A 22,103-nucleotide genomic window follows, 5' to 3' on the forward strand; every position below is an offset into this window, starting at 1 on the left:
ATGCTAAAATTTTCAGTGATCTCTGGAGTGCCTTCTACTTCAACTACTTGACTATTTACATCATTAAAACTATCTAAATATAAAACAAAAGATTCCAAATCAGTATGTACATAATTGATTGGATGATTTAGAGGTTTCTCCTTGCTAGTGATCATGTACTTCATCTTTTCCTCCCGGTATAATTTCCTCAACTGACTGAACACGGGAATAGTAGCATAGGAGAAATCAAGCTGCAATGTGCCTTTGAGTTTTTCTCCCCAAGATCTGGAAAGAAGCATGCCAAATCTAGGAGGAATATCTGCCACAACCACATCCGTCAAAACATTCTTCATCATAATCTGATCTAAGGTGACAACCAAATCTTTAATAAGCCCAATGCACCTGACCCTACTAGAATCAAAGGAATATAGATCATGGTACTTGTGAGTGATATCTAAACCCAATTTTTCCATGATTGCTTTAGGCATGAGATTATGAGAGGCTCCTGAATCAAACATGGCATTGTGCAATACATAATCATGCAATCTAAGGTTGATGTAAAAAGGAGCTACATCACTATCCTCAGACTGACCTTCTAATGTTGGCCCAAAGATAAGTTTGGGCTGATCATCCTCCACATTTACCATATCAGATAATGGATACAAATTCAAAATCTTAGACACCTAACCTTTATAGCTGTTGTTCTTCACTAATTTAGTCAAGGGAATTGACACTTTTAACTTAGCAATTTCATTTTCTAAGCTAAAGGCTGATGTTTTCTCTACCTCTTAGACTAGAGCATCCTTCTTTTTAGTTCTCTCCTTTGATACAACTGGCTGATTTGATCTTTCATTTGGTGATTTTGTTTTGCTGGTGGTAGGATCAGCTATCTCTTTTCCCTTTCTCTGCACTATTGGAGAATCGTTCTTTGGTGGTGACACTTCCTTCCTCTTCTGAATTGGGTTGATGGGAACTTCTCTACTCTTGAGAGAATATTGTCGTTGCTGGGTTGTCAAAGCATTCATGTAACCCCTCTGATATTCATCAGACTCTTCTTCAAGAATTGTTTCATTTGCCAAGATGAAATCTTTGTCTTTTTGTACAGCTAGGCTTTCTGAATACTCTTCATCTTTGGTGATATAAATGGGCAGGTCATCAAGTGTAAAGAAATGATTCTCCTCACCAATTATTTTCTCATCATCATCTGATTTCGGACCATGTACAAAATTTTACTGTAGGGGTGTCTTTACTTGCTGTTTTGCTGCTTGGTCTTGTGCTCTCTATTCTCGTTGCTTGATTCTGAATTTTGGTTGTTGCTGACCACAGAAGTTTGGATTTCTGACTTGTTCTTTAGGCTTATCAGCAATTGTGAGCCTATCAAACATCTTCTTGATCTTGCGAAGAAAATGATCAGAGGAAGAAGCTTCCTCCTTTATGGTCACCTTCTTTTTGGCCTTTGCTCTAGCTCTCTTCGCAATCAGATTTGCTTCAACGCTGACTGCAATTTTTTGCATGTCCTCCAATGTGGTCGTTTCTCTTTCTCTCAATTGATATGCCATGTTAGGATCAAAGCCATCAGGAAATTTAATCAAAGCCAGCCACATAGGTGGATTTATATCAGTAGGAATTGCATTGTAAACAGTATTGAATCTGACACAATAAGCTTGGACACTCTCACCAACATTCCTCTTGATGTTATCATATTCGGAAAGAATTTGAAGAGGGTTTTTCTTTACCTCCTAGCGATCCAGGAATTGTCTCTGAAGATTAGCCAATGTAGTAATACTTGCAATTGGTAAAGCTCTGAACCACTTCCACACTTCACCTCCAAAAGTTTGCACAAACAATCTCATAGTCACATTTTCGACATCAATCTCATGAAGGTCAAAGAAATTTTTCATCCTATCCACATGTTGTTCAGCTGTGATATTTTGAGGAGTGCCATCAAACAATGGGTTTTTGCTTTGGTACTTTGCAGGCATGGCATCCAAGTTTTGAGGCAACACAAGGGGTGCATATCAGGCAGCCATTGCTCTAGGTGGATTTACAACTGACCTTGGGGATGTAGGAGGAGTTAGAACAATGATGGCAGTTGGCGATGTAATTGGTGTATGAGGTGTCAAAGGAGGAGAAGAAATAAAAGATGTCTGAGGTGTTGATGGGGTTGATTGGGGAGAAGAGACAAGAGGTCTCTGATCTGATATAGCGAGTTGCATGGGAATGGTGGGAATGAAAGTAGGTTTAGTGGGAATTCTTGAACCAGATGCAATAGCGGATGAACTAAGAGCTGTAGATGTGGATTCTAATAACTCAGGAATATTTGAAGCCACAATGGAAGTTTGAAGATTCAATATGTAACTGTTAATTGATCTATTTTCCCTTTCAGTTTCAAGGTCTTTAACAAACTCCAGATTTAGGATAGTAGAACCAATAGCAATTTTAGATTTAGTCTCAAACAACGACAGATCAAAACGTTCATCAAACTCAAGATCTTCAAGATATTCAAAAACAACCGGACATGAACGAGATTTGAACACAAGAATCACAGAGCTTTCTTGTTGAAGAATTCTTGGGATGAGATTTAAATTTTCATACATAGGAGGAGGATCAGGATCACGATTGGCCCTAGTGTATCATCTAGAAGCCAGTGTGTTGAATTATTCCAAAAAATCAAATGGACATTATCAACTTGTTTAACCTATCAAATTCTAAACTCATCATCCAAAGTCTAGAAGTACTAAATGATAATGGGGTAATCATTTAGATCAGATGTTCAGTTTATAATCTAGACAGGAGATTGACTGAAGTAGCATTCATCTACTTTCACTATAGCAAAGCAAGAGCGTTTCAAAGGCTACATGGCTAACTTCAGGCTCTGTTTGTAGTCTACAAAGTAAAACAATGATAATAATCTTTCTTCCCCAGTATGGTCGCCAATATGTTAGGGCCCAAATCTATCTCAGGCTAAGAAAGGTAGAATTTAGGGTAACATTAAACCATGCTTAACCTGGTAGCAAGCCCTACTAGGTCGGGAGAGGGCTCTCTCCTTGTCAATCTCAGAAAAATATGGCCAATAAAGTTTGAGATGACTGATATGATTTTAGGCTCGGTATGTGCACATATAAATTTGATTTAGTTTAATGTTGGTTTGTTGGCTCAAATGTGAAAGGCAGATTTGGGTCCGGGGAATCGACACAGTCTTGCAGAGATCTTTATGGGGCGAGGTAGGCAAAAGTTTTAGTACTTCAAACTGAATGAGATGGAGAGATTTTAGACTGGTGAGGAGTTGGAGAGGGCATGAAAATCTCAGGGATCCTCTTCAAACAGCTAAAAACATAAATAACTAAACAAAACCCCAGGTAGAGCACTAAAAATTCAATGAATTCTACCTTTATCCTTGTTTCATTTCGTTAAGATGACAAGAGAGATGATGGCATACATAAACACATATAAACTTGCAATTATGGAAGGAAAAACAATACCAAATCAAGTTTCCACAAGAATCCCATAAAGTGCTGCAAACCCTGGTCTATTCCTTTGCCAAACTGCTGAAATGAATGTACAATAATGCTCAAAGCATTCACAAGAGTCCAACCTTTACCAATGACTGAAAAACTACTAGATATGGGCAACAAACAAATCATGCTAGGCTTTAGGGGTCGAATTCATGAGTTTAGGAGTTGTTTCAACAATATCTAAACTAAGAACTAAGAAGTAGGTAATGGAACAACTTGCCTCTAAAACCTAGGAAACTGATTCATTCAGTTGCAAACTACCTTTTCATGATGTATCTACCTCCATGAGTGAAAATTTAGCATATTTACATCAAAATCCACCAAGTCACATAAAATTACATCATGATTTTGGCTATTAGAGAGAGAAAATTCAAACTAAGAAGAAACTAGGCGAAAAACAGAGTTTTTTGGCCAAAATGACAAAATTTCATCCTATGCGCCGTGCTCCTGCCCCTGTGCGCCGTGCTACTTTGGAGCTGATTTTGGAGGCCTTCCTATGCACCAAATTTGCTCCAAGTGGGCTTGTTGGAAAGGTCTGCCTATCTACCTTCTAGAACAAGTAGAATATCTAAATTTGGTCTCCATTTGCCCCTCCAAAAATGAGTCTCCCAACGTGTGGCCCAAAAGGGGCAAAATGGTCATTTTTGAGGTGTTTTTGACCCTTTTGGAAGCTCAAAACTTGACAAAACTTCTTCGCCATGTGAAGGAATTCATTTTTTTCCTTGAAAAATCAAAAAAAGCTGAGTTTTCCTCCAAAGGAGGTCCCTAGCAAGAGCGTGCACCAGGTGGCGTGGTGCACCAGGCAAAAAAACCTATTTTTTAGTCCAAAAATTCAAAATTTGCAAAACGTTTCCCAAATTTCTTGAAATTTGGGTTGAGTGTTCTTCATCAAGTGTTGTGTTGGGCTAATGAGGCCTCAACCAAGATTTGGAGTCTATCTTGCTCTTTTCTCTTCCTCAATGCTTTCCTCAACTTGGCCTTCAAAATCCTAATTCTCGCTTTGCACACCTTGTTTATCGCCAAGTAGTGGTAGGCCATGTGCCTCAACATATTTTTCTCTATGTTAGCCTTCTCCAGCATCTTTTCCAAGTGAAAGTTTTTCATCTCGAGCCAAGATTCACGATCATCTTGAATTTCTTTTTCAAGTGTTCTCAACTTGGTTTTCCTCCTCTTGGCAACTTGTCGATTTTTCTTTATATTTTTGAGCTCCATGATGGTTTGCTGATCCTCTAACTATTTGTTTCTCTGCTCCAAATAGTTGATTATCCACCAGGCCCTTTCCATGTTGAGAGACAAGTGATGAATGTCATCTTGCTACTCCCGAATGGACTCTTGAGCTTTGAGCTCAAATCAATGTCATCATACTAAATAAGAATGAAATCTTCCTCTTGACCTCCTGAAGGTCCCTCATCATGTAATGGCTACTTACCCTTGTCCTATACCTGCTCTACAGATGGAGGAAATGAGACCCCTTCCACCGCGGGTGGAGATATTACTTGTTTTGCTACTGCAAACAATCTCCTAGTGCCCTTTTGGTATGTAACAAGCACTGGCACACTGGTGGTTTGTGTCTCATGCACCTCTTGCTGATGTGAAGGCTCTCCTGCCTCATGAAAAACTAATGAGGGAACTTGAGGACCTGTAAAGACCTCATGTGAAATGAAGTCCTCCCATGAAACATTTAGTAATTTGAGCTGATGCAAAACCACAATTTTGATTAGTGCAAAGTTATAGATGCTATTATATTGTTGATGAGGAGGCTTCCTTTGCACTATTGTGGTCATCTTCTCAATATTTTGGCAAATGAAATAGGGGAGGTTCATCATCCTCACCCTAGTAAAATGCATTAAAAATTTGATTTGATAGGTGTATAAGCGAGAAAATCTACCCTCAGAGCTGAAATATTTGATTATGAGTTTCATCAAGGGAACATATGTGTCCTATAGGTACCCGAATGGGAAGACCCTACTGACATGCCTCTGAAAACCAGCCTTGATATAAGGCTCATAATGATCTCTGTCTACCAGCTACCTGTTATCCCACTATGCACCTACATTTGGAATATCGGTTGCTTGAGCTATAGTCTCGGGTGTTAAGGTGAATGTCACAACTGCCAAATTGACTTGGCCATTGTGAATATGGAGTATAAACAATCTGGCAAGCTCATGGTGGTATTTAACTCTTTCCACCATCTCTTAAAAGTGATAACAAAATTGGTATTGGAAGCATGCGACAGCAAGAGGAAAAGCCAACAGCTCAGCAAGTGAAGTAGGCTCCTCCTGGTTATGTTTTCCACTCTTGTGAGGTCTCTTTGGTGCATCAATTTATCTAGAAGAGTCACGGACTGTTTCCTCATTTCTGTCATAGGAAGAATCTGACTCCATGTTTTGCCAATGCTTGAGTTTTCTTAGATGATTATGAAGAGATTTTATAGTGTCAATAGGTATTTGCTGCTAAAGATATGAATTGATGAGGGACTGTGTATGAGGGGTTGGGGATGATACTGGTTCGGTTTTGGGGGAATTAAAGGGTTTAGGGAATAATATTTAGGGTTAGGGTTTTTTGATTAGCGTTTGGGATAAATGAAGGTAGGCGGATTAGGGTTAGTAGTTTTAGGGATATGGGGAATAGGGAATTAGGTAAGTATGAATGAAAAGGGATTGAGAAAATGAAGTGAGGAAGTGGGGGAGTGAAAATGATAGGGGTAGTATTTAGCAGCAAAAACATTGATTTGTAAACCGTAGGCAGTTTTCTCAACAAACTATGCAAGGAAATAGGGTTTAAATCTTTCCCTATTGAATCACCATGAAGACTAAAACAAACTCATGAATTGGGCATATTGGAGTGTTGACTTACCTGTGCAATGAGGAATTTACAATTTGAGAGCCTTTGGAGGAAGATGTGAACGATCTCGGGCATTGTAGACTGGTGCACTGCTCCACCTCATAGGTGCACCGCGCTACCTCAGTGTGTCGCGCTAGTACAAAATTAATGTGGAGTGGACTCTGCGTGCACCGTGCTGGCTTGGTTCGCCGTGCCTTGACCCAGGTGCGCTGCACCTTAAATTTTTCACCCATTGATATCAAAATGACTCCCTTGGCTTTGAAAATGTAAATGGACTTGCTCTCTTCTTATTTGGACACCAATGAGCCTCCTTTGACATGAAAACACTTTATATACCCATAGTTTTAATTTTTGACTTAAGAAAACCCACTTTGCTAATGTTTTCTTTCATGTGCTTTTTTCAAACTCTGTTTTGGGCAGTTTGTCTTACTTTTTTGCCTTTGATGGACTAAATACTTTGGAATTTTATTTCTTTTGCAGGAAATGAAGTGGCAGAGGCTTGGCAAGGTGACCAGGGCTACCTCTGAAATTATTACATATAGAGAAAATGAAATTACATGAAATTTAGTACATGAAACTTTAAAAACTCTGTTTTTCCTCAAAACGGGATTTTGAGGAAAAATCAATCACTAAGCACGTGATTATTGAAATTATTGTTGTTGAGACTTTATTTGACCTACTCATGTGCATGCTGACCATTATTGAGCATTTTCAAGACGTTATTGATGAAAACCTAGACCTAATGAGACCTAAAACCCTAAAAATGACTCTTGCAAATTTAAAGACAAAACAATTACTGTAGATGACCTAGATGTATGAATATGGGCCAGCAGGTAAAGATCACGAGGAAAAATTTATAAAATTCCACTACCATCAAATGATCCATGACCCTAATGGAATGCAGCTGATCAAATGAAACACCTAACATGCAATGCAACAAGAGAATTTGATCACTGATGGAGGGATGAAGATACTGACACCAGCACGAGCAACCCTCCGTGATTGTTACAGTAGCATCACCACGAAGGGCATATCAGCCTGAGCACCAAAAGTAGTATTATCAAAAAGCAGCCAAATTTTTTGAGGGAATGACTGAAGATAGGGACACCCGAAGAATGCAAGTCCATGGGCCCACTCCCGCCCAACCCATTGGGGAATGGTTTAAATCATTCTTAAAAATTGTTGAAGATGAGGCCATGCTAAAGGAATTGTGGAAAAGCTTAAAGGCCACAGTATCCATAGAAAAAGAGGATGCAGAACAACCATGTGAAACCTAGCCAGAGAAAGCCTCCATGAGAGTGAAGCGTCATAAGAAAAGAAATGGAAAGGAGTTCTAAATCAATGCATAGGTGGCAGGATTCTAGATAAGGGACACCATGCTAGATTTAGGGTTGGATGTAAACATCCTACCTAGGAAGACCTGGGAGGTAATGCGGAAACCACAGCTGATGTACTCACCAATTCAATTAAGAATGGGAATCAGTATTGTATATTTCCTATCAGGAGAATGGAAAACGTAGAGGTTGATGTGGTAGGGGTGAAAATGCACACTGAGTTTGAAGTAATAGATATTATGGGGGATAAAGACCTGTATCCAACACTGTTGAGGATTGACTGGGCATACGAAAACTATGTTGTTGTAGATTTGAAGAAGGAGCTAATGATTTTCGAACCAGAATGGACAAGGGTGATCTAGCCGTTGGACCCTTACCAAGGACGTACCAATGGATGACAAAGAGGAACCACGGGTGTTAGATCAGTTATATACGCTCACGACAGGGAAAAGGGTGGACTACATAAATCCTATAGCCAGAGAATCAGTCAGTTGGAGAAGCATTCAAAGCTCAAAAGCTAGTTCAGAAGCTACATGGGATGCATGGCAGTAGGGTGGATACAAACTGACAACCCAACGATGTGCAATGATAAGTCGAGTGAACTAGGGAGACATGGGAAGGGGTGACAACCCGAAGTATTGTGGCCTTGAGCCAATATATCGGTTCGTGGATAGGGTGGACTATGGTTTACCAGAAGACTAGAAAATTCCCTTGCTAGACATTGCGCTCATGGCAACGCTAGCAAGATGGTGGAAGGTGCATGACCAAACACTAAAAAACTGGAAGGATGCTAAGCAAGCAATGAAAGAGAGCTTTAGCAAGAAAGAACATTGGCCACAAGACAAAAGGGAATACACGAGGAATTCAAGTCCTGAGGAGCACATCAAATATTGCGTGACCAACTGGGAAATCCGGGGAATAGGCTGAGCCAGCTGATGCAACTCGATGAAACCCACTTCCTAGCATATTTCCATCAATCAGAGGCTAGAGGAATGACGGATAGTAGTGCCTTGCAGAATAGGCTGAGGCAACTGATGCAACTCGATGAAACCCACTTCGTAGCATAATTCCATCAATCAGTTGAGCAATGAAGACAAAAGGCCTGGCATGATAGGCACATCAAGAAGAAATTATTTGAAGTCAGAGACCAAGTGCTCCATTATGATAACAAGTTCCTGGAGTTGTTGGGAAAACTACATATGCACTGGTTAGGCCCATTCATAATTGTAGAAATAAAAGAATCGGACACGGTAAAACTCGTGCAACTAGATGGAGTCCTGCTACAGGGATGGGTGAATGGCGCACACATGAAACTCTTCTACAAGTAAAAAAAAAAATTGAATAATAAGGTTATGGCCATGATTGGGATACTGCAACCCATTTGTGGTTGGGGGAGGGGGGTAGTGTCAGCGACCGTATAATGTCATATTACATTGGTAGGCCTAGTCAACAATGACAGTAGCCACGCAGGTCACCCTCATCAGCAGAATACATGTAGGTTTGAACCTTTTCTAGAATTGATGGCCACATAAGTAATCCATATGTCAACTGTCAAGACATGGTCGCAAAATATTTCTCGTTAAGCATAGAATTAGTTAATAAATAACCCCATCACATTAGAATAAAGACGCCATGCAACCCACTCTGTACCTTCCATACCATTTCATAGTTGGCACGTACCAGTCGACTGATGGCGGAAAAATATAGCTAGAATACATGGAAAGGTCGTTGCCGTATTTAGTTGATTAAAGTCTCGTCAGTTAGGGGATGCCGTGTCAGAGTTGGCTACATAAATCGCAGGAGGATACAAGGAACGACAGAGTTTCAAACAACAGAACAATTCCAGGATTTTTCGAAAGAAGGAGAGAAGAAGAAGAGAAGCAGGAGACCACCAGTATAGATTGTTTACTGCAGAAGAAATGCAATGGAGAAAGGAATCATATCAGTCCCACAAAATGCTTTGGATGTAAGAATTGAAGTAGTGGACGATCTATATAGGAAGTATGACAAGTCGAATATCATCGACAATGAATTCATAGATGGGTTCCGGTTTCCAACAATACAAAGAAGAATATCAAAGGGAGGATGGCACCAGGGCCTCCAGAATCAGAGAGGAATTTAGAGGGATACAGAGGTCCATGCTATTCCACTTGTGAAATTTGCCCGTATTCGGCACCCAATTTGTCACCATGCAGTGCACCAAATTACTGACAAGCAGGATGCATGGAGGGTCATTATGGTTGGACAGGGAATACCCCATTCACATCGAGGACGTCTATCGACTTACTGGGCTAGCAGAAGTGGGGAATGTAGTCAGCACAACATTGCAGGCTCGGGTCAAGCGGGGGAAGAAGCAAATGGAAGACAACATCTACGCCAAATACGGGATAGAGCAAGGAGGGAAGGGCATGAAGCTGGACAAAATCAACAAAGATAATATCAAGTTTTCTTGCTATCTTATTGCAGGCAAGACAATGAGGCATTTCACGAGGAATGAGTGCACCCTGGACACCGTTTTGATTGTGAAACACTACTGCCACGGAGAAGTACTCAACTGGTTAGCTTTCATGCTCAATGAACTATTCAAGGCATGTGAAGATGTCTACAGGAGGAGCACTGGCTTTGTGTTTAGATACTTGGTAATGGCACTGGCCATGTGGAAATGGAGGCCACCACTAGAGAGGTAGATGGCAACCATTACTGAATACCAACCAATTGCGCTCAGGTATGAACCACGGAGGTCATCATCGGATCCCAACACAAAGGAGATCAATGAGAGGGCTTTCAAGAGTTGGTACGAGCAGATGGTGGATGCCATTCAGTCCACTGAAAGGATTCCCAAGGCTCTCTTGGATGAGTTCTCATGCGACCTATGGTTTGACATCTCCCACACACACACTTATCTATCACCACAGTGTCAACTCGAGCACATTCAAATTGAGACTGCAAAGGTTTATCTTGACGAAGGAAGCCTTATGTAGAGAAGTGGAGTCTTGGCTGGGAGTGGCCTATGAGGTAAGAGAAGGGAAGCCAAGGTACCTGTTTGGGGCTCTGATGCCACAGGACCGAGAGGGAGATGGGGTAGAAAGCAGCAAAAAGTGAGCAACTGATGAAGTACTCCAACCGATGTTGCTCCAAATGGAAGAAAAAATGTTCAAAGAAAGAAGGACAGTCACCAACTTCGAGCCAGGTGAGAGTGACTATCCCGAGCACTTTTAAGGTTCAACCATGTTGTTCCCCATTGGCACACCACCTCTCTCTATATCACTCCTTGTGGGAGTAGCCCAGGCTCCCTCCCAGATGTCGGTCCCAAAACTGCAAAAGAAGTGAGTCATCCGCAACTCCCAAGTCAAAAATTCGACTACCAAAAAGCCAAAAATTAACCCGCCAGCTCTAGTCATCGACCTCACTGTTGAGGTCGAACAACCAATTCCTGCAACCACCATAGTCGAGGAGATCCCTGCCACCACATCTAATGCAGTATAGTTGTCGTAGGAGTCATCCCTTTAAACTACTTTCACCTCTGCAGCCTTGTCTGAGATCCTCCTGTTCGGCCACCGATGGACTACTACATAAGCATAATTTCAATCGGCTGGCTGGATAGAAGGCACCACCTCTACCATAGGGATTCCACCGACAAATAGTACAAAACTAATGCTTGGGTTGGACGCACTAGCAAGGAGACACCTGGATACTAGTTGGCAGAGAGAAAGGACTACCCCGTAATTGCCTGACCTCCCTATAAAGATCACAGTCCCTCCAAACTCTAACATCACTCAATCCACACCACAGTTCACTCCACCATCCCAGAAAGGACATTTACCCACCTCCCATTCAGATAAGTCCATTGCAAGCAGCCTACCCCTACAACAACAATTCCCAGAACCAGACACAATGTGGGCTGATACACTCCATCACTAGTCATCAACCCAGTTATTTACTTTTATTCAATAGGAAGCCAACAAGGCCGAGAGCCTTCATCAAGACCTTTCCAAATAACATGAGCAACAGAAGATAGAGTTGCAAGTAGTGACGGAAGAACGAGATCGCCTACGAGAAGCAAACACAGGATTGCAAGCTCAGTGGATTAGATAACATAATGGTTCCAATCCATATGGCCAACCATCATCAAAGCCAACATAGAAGCACCGACAGACATGTCCGCCTACACGTTGATCGACTACTACAATCACATACAAACAATGTGCACACGCCTGGCAACAAAAAATGCAGAAATGAAGCAGAAGCTAAAGATTGTTAGATCTGCACTACCAGATCCTATGGAAATCTACATGCAGACGGTTGAAGGCAAGGTCAGGGAGCTAGAAATGAAGAAAAAATTCTCCGCCGAGACCCTCACCGATGGATACGCCTTAATGGGCAAGGTCCATGACTAGTCAGGTAGTTTAGCTCTGAAGAACCACCAGGTTTACCCGTTAAGAGAACAGATCCAGTCTCTATTTGCCAACACAAGGGATTGCACAGAACATGCTTAGTAGCAACAAATCAATGAACAAATCGACATCCTCTAGGCCTAGGTTGACAACATTGAGGAGGAACCAACGAGGACGAAAAGGATGATCTGAGACCTGTGGCCCCCAGTTCATATGCAGGTTCTGCTCTTGAAGAAGGCATGTGACTCAAGTGGCCAACAATGGGACGACCTGCAAAGACAGCAGCCAACAACTTTAACATCACAATCGACTGAGGTGTTCACACAAGGCACCGATGCAATCCTCGCCAACTAGGACCTGGTAATTTGGCGATACATTGAGTTCAGGCAGCAAGCAACTACCATAGACCCAAAGTCGGAGACTTTGTTTGGAAGGAGGAGCCACAAGAGTAAGAAAGGGCCAGAGGAACAAATGCCTTGCCGCAAGCTCGGATTAAGATAGAAGATATGCCTACTCTGCAAGCAAGTATCGAAGAAGCAGAAGTGCTGACACAACAGAGAGTGGAGACAACAGTTGTAGTAACACATCCACCACCCGCAGAACACATGGAAGTAGCAGTAGAACCACGAGAGGTTGAAATGACTTGACAAGGGGATGAGTCAAGAAATTGTAGTCAGGGCCTATTGGAGCCTTCGTTAATTTTGAATGATTTTGACCAGTTTTGACTGATTGAAGGGTGGGAAAAGGACAAATGAAAAAAACGGTTGGGTGGTGGAACAAACAGTTGCGGAGGAGTGATGGAAATGTGGCAGCGGAAGGCAAAGGAAACCAAGGAGATGAGAAGGTGCAAAAGCAGCCAAGAGAGGAAGTAGTCGAGCGATAATTGGTAGTCTAGGCAGCCGGGAAGGATATAAAATGGGAAGAACAAAAAGGAAGAAGGTTGTTGCTGAACTCGCCAGAAGTAGAAGGCATTGGTTGCAGAAGAGGTACGCAGGTGCAGAAGCTAAAGTAGAAAGAGTTGGGATCTAAGGAATTGGGGTGCGGAGCTGATCTGACCCAAGCTACTGAGCTGGGTATTCTATGTATTGCTTATGGCGAGGTGACGGATTATGATGTATTCTATTATGCTAAGTTAATATAAACAGAGTTGATGGCTATGGAGACTTCTAATGTATTGAGCTTTGTGCCTTGTGAGCCTATTAAAATTTTAAATAGTCTACCTGTTGCATGTAAATGGTGATTCATAGATTGATACAAGGATGTTGTTAGTTCTGTGTTGTTTATGATGGATCCATGCATATGAGTTATGGGTACTGTTATCTTTGTTTCATGTATTATGGATGCATATGTGATTGATCGCCTGTGCCCGATTAATATTCTCTCGAACCCATGTTGAACCCTTCTCCCTTTTGGCCACGGTGTGCTTTGGGTGAGACTCCTTGCCCTTCAAGGTGGGGTGAAAATGTCAGCGTTGTCCTAGACTACAACGGACCACTATTGGCCTCTTGTGCCTGAACCTTGTTGCCCCAATGACTCTTTCGAGCCAACAAAACTCAAATAATCCACACACATCAAATGAGAGCCTCCCCTATGTCCTACATGGCTATAGTAGGGCTCTCCATAGCTCAACTGGCCACAACCGTTTTCAGGTGAGCTTGGGATTCCAGCTACTATTTCCCATTGATGTGGTCATGCCATTTGCAGCTTCTCAGGAAGATTTGGCTCATGTCCAGTCTGAAACTAATAAGGCAAACAAATTCATTGAGCACATCCAACATATACGCCAGCAGGTCCACGAAATTCTGGAGAAATCAAATGCCAAGTACAAGCAGTGACATGATCAACATCGGGTGTCACACAAGTTTCATGGGTGACAAGGTCTCATTACATTTGCAAAGGGAATGTCTTACCAGATCCTATAAAAAACTCATACCACTCCAATATGGTCCTTACACGATTACCAGGTATGTCGGAGACAATGCATTTGAGCTCATCGTTCCCCCATTCCTTGGCCTGCACCCAGTGTTCAATGTGAACCGCCTTCAACCATACTTCCCAATATTGCTATACACAACAGACATTGCAAAAAAACTCACACCTACAAATTTAAATCTAGATTCCATGGAACAAGCCACAACTAATCGGATCATGTACATGTAGATCAAGCACACTCACCAGCAAAAGATCCAACTGTATCAAGTTGTCAAAGTAGGCCAACTCCTTCACTAGGGCAAGTGGTTCACTGGGGACCAAGTTCAGCAGAAGTTTCCTCATCTCATGGAGGAACTCAATGCAATTTACTTCGTAAGGGGGGAGGAATGATCCAGGTGGATATTGGTGGCCACCTGCCAATTCCCCTTGCACCCCCACCATTGTTTCTTTCAGCTTTTCAATTTCCTTAATTGTAGCACAGTTTACTATTTTTAGCAGTTTTTCGGGTCCTAAACATCCAGAGCCATTTTAAGGCCCTAAATGATGTTTTCTTAGCAATCTACGACTAGTGACTTTTTTGGGAAATTGACTTTTTCTTCATATTCCTTGGAGATATCTTTCCAATGGGCCATCATGCACGTCAAATGAAGATAATATGACCAAGTCGTGACCCGGGGAAGTTGGTTGTCCAACTAACCCCAACAAGGCCCATAAACTCTTGGTGTTATGTCTCCTCAAGTGAGGGTTTTGGTTGTTTAGGGTTTTCTCTTATTGTTCAATAATAAAAACACCCTTGAGCCTCATTGTAACATAGTTTAGAGGCATTTAGCCGCCACATCTCTTCTCAAAGATAAGCTACCATCGCCCAAGCTGGTCTTATTTCCATTCTGTTTGTAAGCATACTTCACTATTTTATATTAATGAAATCAAGTGTTATTTCTATTGCATCTTTCTGTTTATGGTTATATCTCTAATTTGTTGCATTCTTGTTCAAATATGGATCAAGAGCATAGGGTTTGGAGAAAAAGAAAGAAAAAATTGCACTGTGTAGTGTCGAGGACAACCTGCACCAACAAATAGAATAAAAACCAGTTTTTGAATTGATTTAATTGTTGAAAGCCTAACTGAGACTTAGACCATTAAACCGTAGTGGTCACAATTAAGAGAGTTGTTAATACTAATTAATGTAGCAACTAATATTAAGGGAAAGTGTTAAAGAAAAATATATACTATTAACTAAAGAAGCCCGATAATTAGTTGTCAGTTACAATTATCTTTAGAAGGATACTTTTAGACACTATGAGTCTGTATATTTATAGAAAACACTAGATATCTTTAAGAGCTATTAATATTTGATAAGTGTAAATTTAATGACAAAAAAAAAATACAATGTCGCAATTACTTTTTCTTATTTCGTTTCTTTAAATCTCCCAAACAAAATTCTCTCTTTGGACAATTATGATGATTTCATAAAACTTATATGTTAGTCCTAATCTCAAGGAGTAAAAATATTTAATAAATTAAAAGTTTGAATCTATTATAATGTTACCCTGATAAATTATAAGAATGAAGGAAAAATAAGGATAAAAAATTTTAGACTCTTGAAATTTTCAGATTTGCAGATTTCTTAGGGCCTAAAGTAGCCTTCTAGTCACTACAACCTCACCCAAATTTATTTAGCTCTTGGGTTTCAAGTGACCCTTTTGGTGAAGGACAAACTCAAAAGGTGCTCAGGGTGTTGACATGTCCTACACCTAAAAGTGGTGTTTTGTAGTATAATAGTTGGTGAAATTATTTACACTCAAACATGAATATAATTTTGTCTAGCAGACCTTGACTAGGGTCCACTTGTATGCATATTCAGAAAAAGTGATCATACCTTGAGCCAATATATTTTTGTCTAGTTTGATGAAGCAACCTATGGAGTCTCCAATATTTGCAAGGATATCTGACCTAATCTAGTGAAGAGGTAATTTTGGGAGCCTTACCCACATTAGAGTGGCTAGAAATTTCATAGTATTTGGACTAAATTCTAGAAACCATGGTTCATCTGAAATACTATCTTGGCCCTAAAACTAGGATCCCTTGTCAAAAATATTATGTTGATCTTCCATATCTTTAAAGAAAATCAGAAAAAATATTTCTAAACAAAAAATAAATCAACATTATCATATGAGTTTTTGTGAACCCAATCCCAAAGGGCAGATGACAAGGGCCAATATCCATTAAAGCGACATATAATCACCCTTTGTTTGTAGTCTTCCACCATGATCTTCGAGAGAATAACATTCATTAAAATCTTTACAGTGTCCTTAGATTGCTCAACCAAAAAAGCTTGACTTGAGAGTTCTTTTGGAAAATGAGAACTGGAATCGAGGTTAAGGGCCTCCTTGAAGCCTTTTGGCTTTGAATCTCAGGCTTCTCCCCTACCCTTGGCACGTGCATTTAGATATGCAACAAGAGATATGGAAGCATCTCTCTTGATGCCATAGTTTCTAAGGAAATTGTGCATTTTGAGTTGTGTCCCTTAAAAAAGGAGCCGCATTTCCCTCGTAGGAATTCATGTGTGCTTCTAGATGCTAGCATCAAGAATAAGTACCAAACTATATTATTTTACCATTATGCAGAGGGATTCCCTAGACAATGATATAACCAAATTTGGGAAATTATGAGGAACCACGATCCCAAGACCTTTATTTGTTGTGAAGGACCCTTGCCCATCCTCCATAGGCAGAGGAGTGACCTCAATTGGCTAGGAGGTTTTGATAGACATTTTACATGTACTCTCAAAATCATTTTGAACTTTCCACTGAAGAACAAGGAAGCTCTTAGAGGGGTTCCAAGCCGTCTTGGAGATCAAGACATGCAAATCATTTTGACAAACAATTTAAGTGTCAACCCCTTCCCATCTAGAGAGGCATATTGACATTACAACAAACACTTCATGGGTGAACTCCTCACCCTTAGAATCAACATTAGCCAATTGCCTAAAGAGCATGTGGGTCGTTATCTAGGACCTAGAGATGTATAACTCAACATTAACCAAGGATCTATAGGATTTTTCTAATTACACAATTCATCTCACACCAATCACTATGGAAATACTTCTGAAACCCTCTCTCACTTGAATCCATTGCATAAAAACACGTGAGGTGGTCCATTGGTGGAATCATCGGGCATCTACATGAAATCAGGGGAGACTGCGATCTTTGTAAATATCATGACCTACAACAACACATTTCTAGTTGTTGCATGAAATTGAAACCCTAACTCGAACTGTGGTCTCCATGGCTCTGTTCTCCTCTCTCTCAATTTATAAACCTATAGAAGAAAACTATAAATTATTAGAAATTTCATTTCAATATTTCAGATATGAAATTTGTAGTAGATTTCCCTATCTGACGTTTTGGGTGGACACTCCACCCATCAATAGGGACCAAAAATCTCATAGATATAATTGTTTCCAAATCATGTGGAATCCAAATAAAGAAAATTATCAAGTTGGCATAATAATTGGAAATTAATACAATATATAGTCATGGTTTTTGTTTTCTTCCTTCTTAGGGTTAATTATTACTTATTTATTTATTTATTGTGTCCAAGTTGAACCTTGGTCAAGGCCAACCCCTATCTTGGATGGTACTATTATTTATTTATTTATTCCTTATATTTGATGGTATTATTTATTTGTTGTGTCTAGGCAAAATTTAGGTCGTCACCGTCTAAAGTGGTGATCCATCTTAAATCCCTCCTCATGAGATTTGGAGATTTGAATCCATTACTCGACGAAGAATAAAACACACATAAACCAATTGGTATACACCTAATAGACTAAATTACATCAATCCAATCTTCTTTCATAATTTTATACACATATAGACAAATTTAAATAACAATTAGTCCTTATTTTTGTTTTCAAAAAATTGTTATGTTTTTTTTATAAAAAGCACATATATATGTTCAATAGTTAAGGATAATATATATATATATATATATATATATATATATATATATATATATATATAGATTGGCACAAAAAATTCATTAACAAAAATTTATTTGCAAAAGATATTGTTGATGGTGTTGGACCCACCAACATGTCAGGGGATCTCCCCGGTAAGCAGTCCCAGTTAGACCTTAGACTGTTGGTGTAGGAGTCCCAATAGTGGGTCGTATGGTAATGCCTTGACCGCAGTTTCGCATAGAGGTAGGTAAGATGTCCCTGTTGGTAGCAAGGGTGTGAGAGCTACAACAAGTCAAGGAAGGTGCATGAGAGGTTCTAACACACGAAGGGTGAGGTGAATGCAACCCTTGGAAACTTGTGATAGCACAGGGATAAGAATGGAACACACGAGCAAAGATGCATCACAACATGGGAGGAAAGTTAGCTAGAAATCCAGAGTGTTGGTTCAACTAGAAACACATTTCAGAAAGATTCATACATACATATATAGAAAAGCTACACATACATGCATAAGAAAACAAATACATATATCATTTAGAGTACTCAATATAGATGAAATACAATACAACATATGCATGAAACATGTTGGCTCTATTATATTAAGAAGTGTAAGTTCCAGTCATACAATACATCCATGTCCAACCAGTCTAGTTCTGACAGCAAAACGTTACAACCACAACCACCTGCTCCTCCAAAGAGGTGTACTAGCTCCACGTAGTGGAGAAGCCAAGACATGTTACAATATTGTATAAGATTTCCCTAAGATACTCATATCAGAAGCCTATACAATGAGTTATGAGGGACTATTTATAGCAAAGGGTAGGGTGGCCCTTGAAATTCCCCTTTGTGACAATTCATCTACCCTCATGAATCTTCATCTACTCTATGACTGTTACATCCAACTATCAACACTTGAACTTATGCTTGACAAGACATTACATTACAATGCACATGTACCCATGTGAGACAAAATGGCATGAGCAATACATGGAAGACATCACTATGACTCGGACAACTGTTGAAAGACCAACTCTTCAACATCTTCATGGTGATCGATAATAGTGAACTGATGCTAAGCTCGGTAGTCCGCGATGGTGTTCCTGTACTCCAAGGTGACATCTTTCTAGAACCTGACTCTTGCCGCCATAGCATCCGGTTACACTACTCGGGATCCACTGTCCAACTCAGTTGATAGCATGGGCATCATTCTCTTCAGTGTGGTTAGACAAACAAGATACTTTTACATGGTGTCTCCACTGATTGACAAGTCTGGGCTGGTGGCTCTGCACATCAACTCATCAAAGTATGAGTCAAGCTCTAGTCAGACCTATGCCTTTGACTTCACCTAGGTGAGAGTCCCAATAGATGGGATCACATGTGTGTGAACAACAACATCCATACTCTTGAATACACATGCATGGTGTTAGGTTCCTATACCAATAGGTTTCATGTTTCATGATTGACTATGGAAGTGCCAAATGTGTTCATCTTTTCATGCTGGAAAGGTTCCATATTTTGTAAAGAGTTAGAGAGAATTAAAAAATGTAAAGAGGGTATGCCCTAAAAGAAACATCAAAGGGCAAGAAAAATGAATTGGTTAGGAAAAATAACAGAAACGAACTGCAAACCAAAAGGCCAGGAAAGTGTGCTAGCTCAAGTGCCACTACTATTCCATTTTTGAAGAACTTCAAGTCATGAGTGATTTACTCACATTTGACGGATGGTCCCACAACTCAATCTGGGCCAATCCATATTTGAATTTACTATTGTAGAATAGAGAATAAATATCTGTCCAAACAACTCAAGCTTGGCAGATGAGTAGACAAGTGGAGAAAGTAAATAAGCCCAACTGCTTAATCTGGGCCCTTGGAAGAAATAAGGGTAGACTTAGATAGGAGGGCAGTCAAAAGAAAAGAGGAACTTCAGGGTTTGCTAGTTCAAGTGCACCCAATCCAAAGGAAAAAAAAATGTTAGGTGTATTAGGCTAGGTAGGTAGTTTGAGGTTGCAGAAGCAAGGTTATGATCATTTATTGTCTTGTCAAAGAAGACTCATATCATCAGTGACATAAGCACTACGACAGTTGTTGGACTGAAAAACAATGGAAGCATGACTAATTCCCCTCCATTTCCCCATAAATCTTTGACTAACATCCCCTCAAGGACCTTGGGATCTGCCCAATAGTCCTAATTCACTTCATTCTATGAGAAATTCTAAGTTAAACTCTCAATTTACTTAGTGGAAGAAGCCACATTTCTTGTGTAAAAAGTTGTATTTCTCCTAAACACCCTAAAGCCTAGGTGATTCAATGTCGTGCACCTAGCGCTTTTCCTTTCACATTCATATTAATATTCTAACTTTAATATATAAATCCCCTTTATATCTCCCCTCCCCTATTATGTATAAAAATCTACAAAAAACCCAAAAATATTGTAAATACCCCACCCCCGGCCTAATATGGCTATAAACTCTTTCTCGGGAGTCATTGGTCCACCTGGGACCAATAACAACCCGCCACTTGTTGCCCTGGGATTCGCTAACCTCCGGTTCAACGAATAACCATAGTCGCTGCGCATAAACATCGAGATTTGATTAATGTTTGATTAATCACATAACCGCATTCCATATAACCCATAACCCAAAGTTTAAACCCCACCAAACAATATTTAATTGCTAAAAAATGGCAGTAGGTCCCGTACATTAACATGCCGCCAGCTCGCAGTTCCGTCAACTGTCGGATCGGGCCCTCCCCATCTGACGGCTCTCGTTGATATCGGAGCCGCCCCGACGTACGAGAGTTAGCACCGGATAGAATGGTGGTTTTCCCATCGTACAAAGGATGTGTGCCCTCTTTTGATTGCATCGGGCCCGCTCTGACAGAAACCGCCCCCGTACCAAAAGCGGTCTGATGGAAACCGGTTACCGCCTCCTGTACCTGCTCCCCATGTCATACACCACGTTGGCACCTGCGTCAACCCCCATGTCACTGTTCCGTCCGATGTGTCTGCCCCATCATCCATCCATGTTAGTGCCTACGTCAGCTGCCACGTCACCCTCTGTACCCGCTACGCGACAAAAACCACGTCATGATGATGTCAGCATAAAAAGCGCCAAAAAGTCCAAAAAGCCCAAATTTGTTCAAAAGTCACGAAAGTGATGGTTTTTCGTTTATTTTTATTCGTTTGTCTGCGGAAACTTTGCATGCGATTCACGATGATTTGATCACCATAGCTCCAATCTGCCACCCAGAGGAGTTCAACCTGCAAACCCGACCTCCTCAGCTCTACCTGCAACTGCATTTCGCGCCAAACTCTCGGGAAACAGGTATTTATCCGTCAGTCACCCATAAACCCTGTTTTTCCTACGTGATTTCTCTATTAAAAATCACCGAGAAAGTTGAATTTAACTAAAATACATTGTTTCCCCAAACCTCTGTGCTCCAACTTACTGTTTGACCATTTTTTTTGGGCAAAACTTACTAATTCTATGGCCCTATGATAAATTATCCATTAAAACTTGAAATTGAGCTTGCCCCCGCCTGCAAAACCACCGAAAGCACCTACAGAAGCCACCCCTTTTCCACTGTCTTTTTAGTTTCCTCATCGAAAGACTCCGCAGACTCTGTTGTCCCTGAGAGTGTCACTCACTAAGACCACTTTTATACAGAATTCAAATTGTAGCAATTTTGCTAAAAACCTACTGCCAGCACCTTGTTTCCTGTTGACATACCAACTCAAAATCCAGTTGTAAACACTGTGGATCATGGATGCTCCAGTGGCCTTAAATATTGCCCCCTTGAACGCACCACATAAGAACTTGGAGTGGCTGCCCCTTGCTGACAGGGATTACCAAATGAAGGAAACAGTTGAACTGAGCAACAAATATCACATTGAAACTTTTTGTGAGATAAGGAAAAGATACAGAAGCAATGCTGATGTCCTGGGTATCTGGGAGTCCAACATGCCAATCTATTATCTCCCACAAGTAAATGTATTCCCTGACCTTATCCATCAATGTTGTGAAAATTATGAGCCCACTCAAAGAGCAGTTTTGGCTCCATCTGGGACTGTCTTGTTCCACATCACCCCTCAAGCCATAAACGAGATGCTAAACTTTGAGCCAACTAAGCCTCTGGCTCCTCTC

This window comes from Pinus tabuliformis, chromosome Q, assembly GCF_031772625.1.
Source record: "Pinus tabuliformis cultivar Carrire ecotype Pingquan chromosome Q, CPIR1, whole genome shotgun sequence".
Taxonomy (NCBI): Eukaryota; Viridiplantae; Streptophyta; class Pinopsida; order Pinales; family Pinaceae; genus Pinus; species Pinus tabuliformis.